This window comes from Rattus rattus, chromosome X, assembly GCF_011064425.1.
Source record: "Rattus rattus isolate New Zealand chromosome X, Rrattus_CSIRO_v1, whole genome shotgun sequence".
NCBI classification, from domain to species: domain Eukaryota; kingdom Metazoa; phylum Chordata; class Mammalia; order Rodentia; family Muridae; genus Rattus; species Rattus rattus.
The window spans coordinates 75,723,091-75,729,893 of NC_046172.1; the positions used below are offsets into that span (position 1 = coordinate 75,723,091).

The following is a 6,803-nucleotide window of genomic DNA, read 5'->3' on the forward strand; positions in this document are numbered from 1 at the left end:
TAATGATTTTTTCCCAATCTGTAGGTTGATGTTTTGTCATATTGACTATGTCACTTGATTTGCATAAACTTTCCAATTTTATGAGGCCCTATTTGCCAATTCTGGATCTTAGAGCATAATTCCTGTTCAGGAAATTTTTTCCTGTTCCCATGTGTTTGACGTTCTTCCCCACTTTCTCTTATATTAGTTTCAGTATATCTGATTTTATGTGGAAGTCCAATATCCACTTGGATTTGATTTTTGTATAAGGCGATAAGAATGTATCAGTTTGCATTCTTAGACATGCTGATCACCAGTTTAACTAGTATTTTTGAAAATGCTGTTTTGTTCCCCACTGGATGGTTTTAGATGTTTTGTCAAAAATCGTGACCATAGCTATGTGGGTTCAATTCTTAGTCTCTAATTCTATTCCACTGATCTACTTGCCTGTCTCTGCAACAATATCATAGAGTTTTCATCACTATTATTTTGTAATATGGTTGGACATTAGGAATGGTGATTCCCCCAGAAGTTATTTTATTGTTGTGGATAGTTTTTATTATCCTGGCCAATTTGTTATGCCAGATGAATTTGCAAATTGCTCTTTCTAACCTTATGAAAAATTCAGTTGGAATTTTGATGGGGATCATATCAAATCTGTAGATTGCTTTCAGCAAGATGATCATTTTACTACATTCATCCTGCCAATCCATGAGCATGGGAAGTGTTTCTATCTTTTGAAAACTTCTTCAAGTTGTTCATTGGAGACTGGAAGAGTTCCTATCATGTTTGAAGATATTTCATTTGCTTGGTTAGAGGAGATAGGGCTCATAACTAGTGCCCAAAACAGAGATGAATGACACCTGCCACAAGTATGCCCAGAGACAACACTCTGTGTATGCCAGATGCATGGTCTAGGGTACTACCATGGTTACAGAAAAGCCACACCTTAGAAAAATAACTTAAAAACTATACAATCGTTTTTATAAATATTTTGACTTTTAAAACTAGCTAGTGTTGGTTTAAACAAAGACTCACAGTTACTCTGAAGAGAGTAGTATCTCTAATGCACAGTAGTGGAAAGTCTGCTCTGATCCCCATGTGTAAACAATCCCTTCTCGTCCGTGCTGTCAGGACAGAGAGAAACACCATTTTCTGTAAGCAAAGCCCTTGAGTATAATGCATGTCAAAGCTGTCAAGCCCTACTGGACGAATGAGGGGCCCATGGAGGTCCACTTTCTTTCGCACATGGCATCTTTGCAGTTAGTTCGGGTCTTGAATCAGACTGTGGGTGACGATGGTCTTGTCATGGAAGTCCTGTTCTCATTCCATAGTGACAGAATTGGCTAGGTTTCTTGGGAAGTCAGCATCATAACCTCATTGGACAGCCAGGTAGAAGGACAGAAGCTGGAGTGGGATCATTCTCAGGATACCCTGAAGACAGTTCACTGTGTGGGGAAGTTCAATGGTTTTATATGCAAACTTGGAACTCTCTGTGTCATCCTTGGAAAACAGTATGATTGGATGGCCCTGGTGGACAGTGACCTGCTGCAGGGCACTCTGGCACTTGGCAAAGCAATGATCCTTCATGATTACCATGATGATAGTCACCTGCTTGTCGACAAGACCAAGGGACCCATGCTTCAGCTCTCCAGCCAGGATACCTTCTGAATGCAAGTAGGTTATCTCTTTAATTTTCAGGGCACCTTCCAGGTATGTGGCATAGTTATATTTCTGTCCCATCACTAGGAGTGACTGTTGTGTGTAGAGCTCCAGAGCCAAGTCATGGATCTTTTCATCCAGATATAATACTTCTTTGATCAGTTCCGGTAAAAATCTGAGGCCATGGATGAGCTCTTGCCTCCTGTTCTGTAGAGAAATTCAATCTTCAGACACCATCAAACCAAACATCACCAGAAAGATGAACTGGCTTGTGTAAGCATTGGTGTTAGCCACCCCAATCTTGGGCCATGCATTGATGTGGATGTCACAGTAGGTTTCCTGGGAGATGGAGCTGCACACTTTGTTGATGATGCCCATGGTTAGCGGCTGCGATTCTTACAGTATCACAGCACCAGGAGTGTGTCTGCAGTCTCACTTGATTGGCTTATGAAAAAGCAAACATCATCCCTGAATACAGGTAGGTTCCTGTCCAGAAAATCACTGGCAAGTTTAACCATCACAGGGAGCTCGGTCAATTCAGCTAATACTTGCTGAGTAGCCACAGCAGCATTGTAGCTTGTTCCACAGTCAATCACAATGAGCCTTCAACATCATTCAAGCCACCCAGGAGCCATGCGTTGGCCTCAAAATTTACCTAACCTCTCAGGGTATTGAAAACGGATTATGGTTGCTCGAAGATCTCTTTCTGCATAAATGTACTGAAATTAACTTTTATTATTTGCTGCAATTAGACCTGCAAGATCTGGATGGCTCTGGAGGGGTCATCAGTAGCTGAGCATTTGACTCGGTGAATGGAGAGTTTCCTATCAACCACTGCAGAGATATCATCATCTTCTAAGAAGATAACCCAGTTGTTGGTTTCTATGATGGCACTTGCATCAGAATCAAAGAAGAATTCCATGGCTTTATTGCCCACAGCATGCAGGCAGGTGGAGTTGTCCAGTCTCTTCAGCCTAGTCTTGCAGATATTCTTCACATTCTCAATATTGCATGTCTGATATAAGACAGGGATCTGCTCCGTGGAGAATTTGTATTTGCCTCATACTCCAATGAGCAGGGGGCTGCTTCTCCTTGTGGCAACAGCTTATCCCGGGTAGTGGATGTTCTTGAAAACCAGTGCAAAGGCTCCTTCTAACTGCTGAATGACTCTTTCGATCAATGTTGAAAACATAATGTCCTCAGTCTCTCTGTTGTTGAATACATATTGAATAAGCTGACCAATGGTCTCCATGTCTGTTTCTGACTCAAACTCATAGCCCTTGTTTTTCAGAAATTTCCTTAGATCGTTGTAATTAGTGATGATCCCATTATGGATGATGACAAATTAATTGTCTTTTTTTGAGCACTGTGAGTGACCAGTGACCATATTGGGGACCCCATGGGTGGCCCAGCGTGTGTGGGCAATGCCGAATTGTGTCACAAACTCCATCTTCAAGTCTTTGCTATCTTGCTTGTAAAGCTCTTCATCCTTTTTCCTCACAAGATGGATGTGTCTTTCTTTGACTTCATGCTTATTCCTCTCAAAGGCCACACCTGCCAAGTCTTAACACCAGTTCTCCAGCCACTGCACGCCCCTGATAAGGATTTTGAAAATCTCCTTCCTAGTCTTGGGAACTCTATAACTCATATAGGCAAAGGTTCCGCACATGGTGATTCTGATAGCTTCAGATGCTCAGATGACTCACTGCACCTCATGCTCCCTGGTTCAGGCTCCATCTCTTTCTTTAAGTTAGGGAAGTTTTCTTCTGTAATTTTGTTGAAGATATTTACTGGCAATTTAATTTGAGAGTCTTCGCACTCTTCTATACGTATTATCCTTAGGTCTGATCTTCTCATTGTGTCCTCAATTTCCTGGATGTTTTGGGTTATGAGCTTTTTGTGTTTTACATCATGTTTGATGGTTGTGTCAGTGTTTTCTATGGTATCTTCTGTCCTTGAAATTCTCACTTCTATCTCTTGTATTCTATGCATCTAAGACTCCTCATCTCTTTCTTAGGTTTTCTATCTCCATGATTGTCTCCCTTTGTGATTTCTGTATTGTTTCTATTTCCATTTTTAAATCCTGGATCGTTTGGTCAATTCCTTTACCTGTTTGGTTGTATTTTCTGGTAATTCTTTAAGGGATTTTTGTGTTTCCTCTTTAAGGGCTTCTATTTGTTTACCTCCCTTGTCCTGTATGTCTTTATGAGAGTTATTTATGTCCTTCTTAATGTCTTCTATCATAATTATGAGATGTAATTTTAAATGCAAATCTTGCTTTTCTGGTGTGTTTGGAGATCTAGAAATTGTTTTGGAGGGAGAGCTGAGCTATGATGCTTCCAAGTAGGCTTGGTTTCTGTTGCTTAGGTTCCTGCCCTTGCTTCTCACCATCAGGTTGTTTCTGTTCTTAGCTGATTTTATTTTCTCTGACAGTGGTTTGTACCTCCTGTAAGCCTATGTGTCTACACTCCTATAGACCTCTTTTCTTCCAGCGGGATCTGGGTACAGAGAGCTGTGGGACCGGCTCAGCTCCAGACACAGGCAGCAACTAGAAGGGTCCTGTCCCAAACTGCTCTTGGGTTTGTGTGTGCTCCAGGCTGGTTGTTTAGAGAAGAAGTGTTAGTCTTTCCTCTGCTCTCAGGTGTGTTAGCACTCCTGGGGACTGGCGTTCATTTCTGGGCACAGGCAGAGACGGGAAGTATCCTCTCCCTAACTATTCCTAGGTCCCCGTGTCCAGAGAGCTCTAGGTATGTTCCTCTTGGGCCAAGAATGGTAGCAAAAGTAGTTTTCACCTCAAGATCTCTCCCTCAAGGGATTTGTGTACAGAGATATGTGGGAACAGGTCAGCTCCAGGCACAGGCAGAAACCAGAGGTGTCCTGCACCTGATTGCTCCTAGAATTGTTTCTCTTTGTGTTTTCTTTAATGTTTCCATTTCCATTCTTAGATCCTGGACAGTTTTGTTCAATTTCTTTCCTGTTGGATTGTGTTTTCCTGTATTTCTTTAAGAGATTTATTTGTTTAAGGGCTTCTATATGCTTACTTGTGTTGTCCTGTATTTTTTAAAGGAGTTATTTTTGTACTTCTTAATGTCCTCTATCATATTCATGAGATGTGATTTTAGATCTAAATCTTGCTATTTAGGTGTATTGGAGTATCCAAGGCTTGTTGCTGTGTGAGAATTAGATTCTGATATGGGAGAATTCGATGCTGATGTTGCCAAGTAACATTGGTTTGTGTTGCTTATTATGTTGTGTTTATCTCTCATCATCTGGTAATCTCTACTGCTAACTGTCCTTGCTGTTACTGACTGGCTGATTTCTACAATATAATAATTTACCCCTAGAGAATCAACAAATCTATAATACTAGTTTACTTTGTTATAGAAAATATATAAGTATAATAATTTTTAAAAATAATGCAACCTCAGGAAACTAAGTAAAATTTGGTTCTTTAAAGTAGAATTACATATTATTTTTACCTTAAGGAAAATTCAAAATGTATTTCATTTAATGTTTTTTCTTCCTTAGAAACAAACTTTTCATCAATTGATATGAATTCTCAATAAAGGTAATATGAATAATGGATCATGCAATAAAACCATATATTTCTCTTTTATAATCTTAGGAATGCATCCAAGAAGATATTAAGGTATTTCTATCACTGGAAAGATCTAGAAAGTTGACAAAGAAGATATTGAGTATTTTCCTCTTAAGTTTTCTCCAAATGATTTGTTATTTCAAGCAAGAAAGAATAAATTGTATCTTGTCAAGTTTCTAGATTTTGCCAAAGATAGAAATACCTAAATATGCTTTGTAAAGAATTTTTCTTATTGGCAGTGACTCCAGTAAATCTGTACAATATTTTTCCCAAGCTGGGTCGGTCATTGGTCAAACTCTACTTCTGTCTCTGCTCCACTTTTGTCCCTTCATTTCTTTTAGCCAGGAACAAATCAAAGTCAAAACTGTGCAGAAGTGTTGGTGTCCCCATTCCTACACTATGGGTCCTCTCTACCTACTGGAAATGATCTCTTCAGATTCTATCTCCACTCTGCTGTGCATTTAGGTTAAGGTCATTCATACAGTGTCTTAGAAGCCTCATATATCACAGGTGTCTGGAACTTTCTAGAGGTCCCCCCCCACTCAACCGAGCTCTCACTCCTGGCAGCTTCATATTTCCATTCATTCTCCTGGCTCTCTAGGTTTATTTCCTCTCCCCCCTCCCCGATCCTATCCCCATTGTCCCTTCCCCTCCCTTCTCCTACCTATGTCCTTCCATCCCTGTGCCTGCCATGATTATTTTGTTCCCCCTTCTAAGTGGATTGAAGCATCTTCATTTGGATCTTCCTTCTTGTTAAACTTCTTGGGGTCTCTGGGTTATACCATGGATATTATGTACTTTTTGGCAAATATTCACTTATCAGTGAGTAAATGCCATGCATGTTCTTTTGGGTCTGGGTTACCTTACTCAGTATGATATTTTCTAATTTCATCCATTTTTCTGCAAAATTATTGATGCCCTCATTTTTAATAGCTGAATAATATTCCATTGTGAAAATGAGTCACATTTTCTGTATTCTTTCTTCCATCAGGGGACATCTAAGTTGCTTCCAGTTTCTGGCTATTTATAAATATAGCTGCTCTGAATATAGTGTAGTAAGGTGGACCATCATTTGGGTATATGCCCAGGGATACTATCGCTGGGTCTTCAGGTAGAACTATTTCTAATGTTTTGAGAAACCTCGAGAATGATGTCCAGAGTGGTTGTATCAGTTTGAAAAAACACCAGAAATAGAGGAATATTCTTATCTCACATATATCCTTACTGCATTTCCCCCTCCATCTAGTATCTTCCTCCCCTCCTATAACTCTGCCTTCTCCCAGATTCATCCCCCTTCTCTCTTCAGATAATACCAGGCCTCCCAGGATCATCAAAACTATGTTTTGCTGTTTATTTGATAATATATTCTTCTCAGTACAATATAACCTGAACATAAGTTCCTCTCCCTCCACTCCTGCAAAATTTTCTATACCACTCCTCTCCAAAACATTCACTCCTCCTCTTTCCTTTACAGAAAATAACAGTTCTATAAGATATAACAATCAACGGGGACAAAATAAGAAACAATAAGACAAGGCCTCATATAAAGTCTGGGCAAGAGAAC

General features: G+C 39.9%; 1 pseudogene; it reads right to left on the bottom strand.

Annotated features, from left to right (window-relative positions):
- Positions 1 to 1,302: 1,302 nt before the first annotated feature.
- LOC116889284 lies at positions 1,303 to 3,310 on the bottom strand (annotated as a pseudogene).
- Positions 3,311 to 6,803: the final 3,493 nt, after the last annotated feature.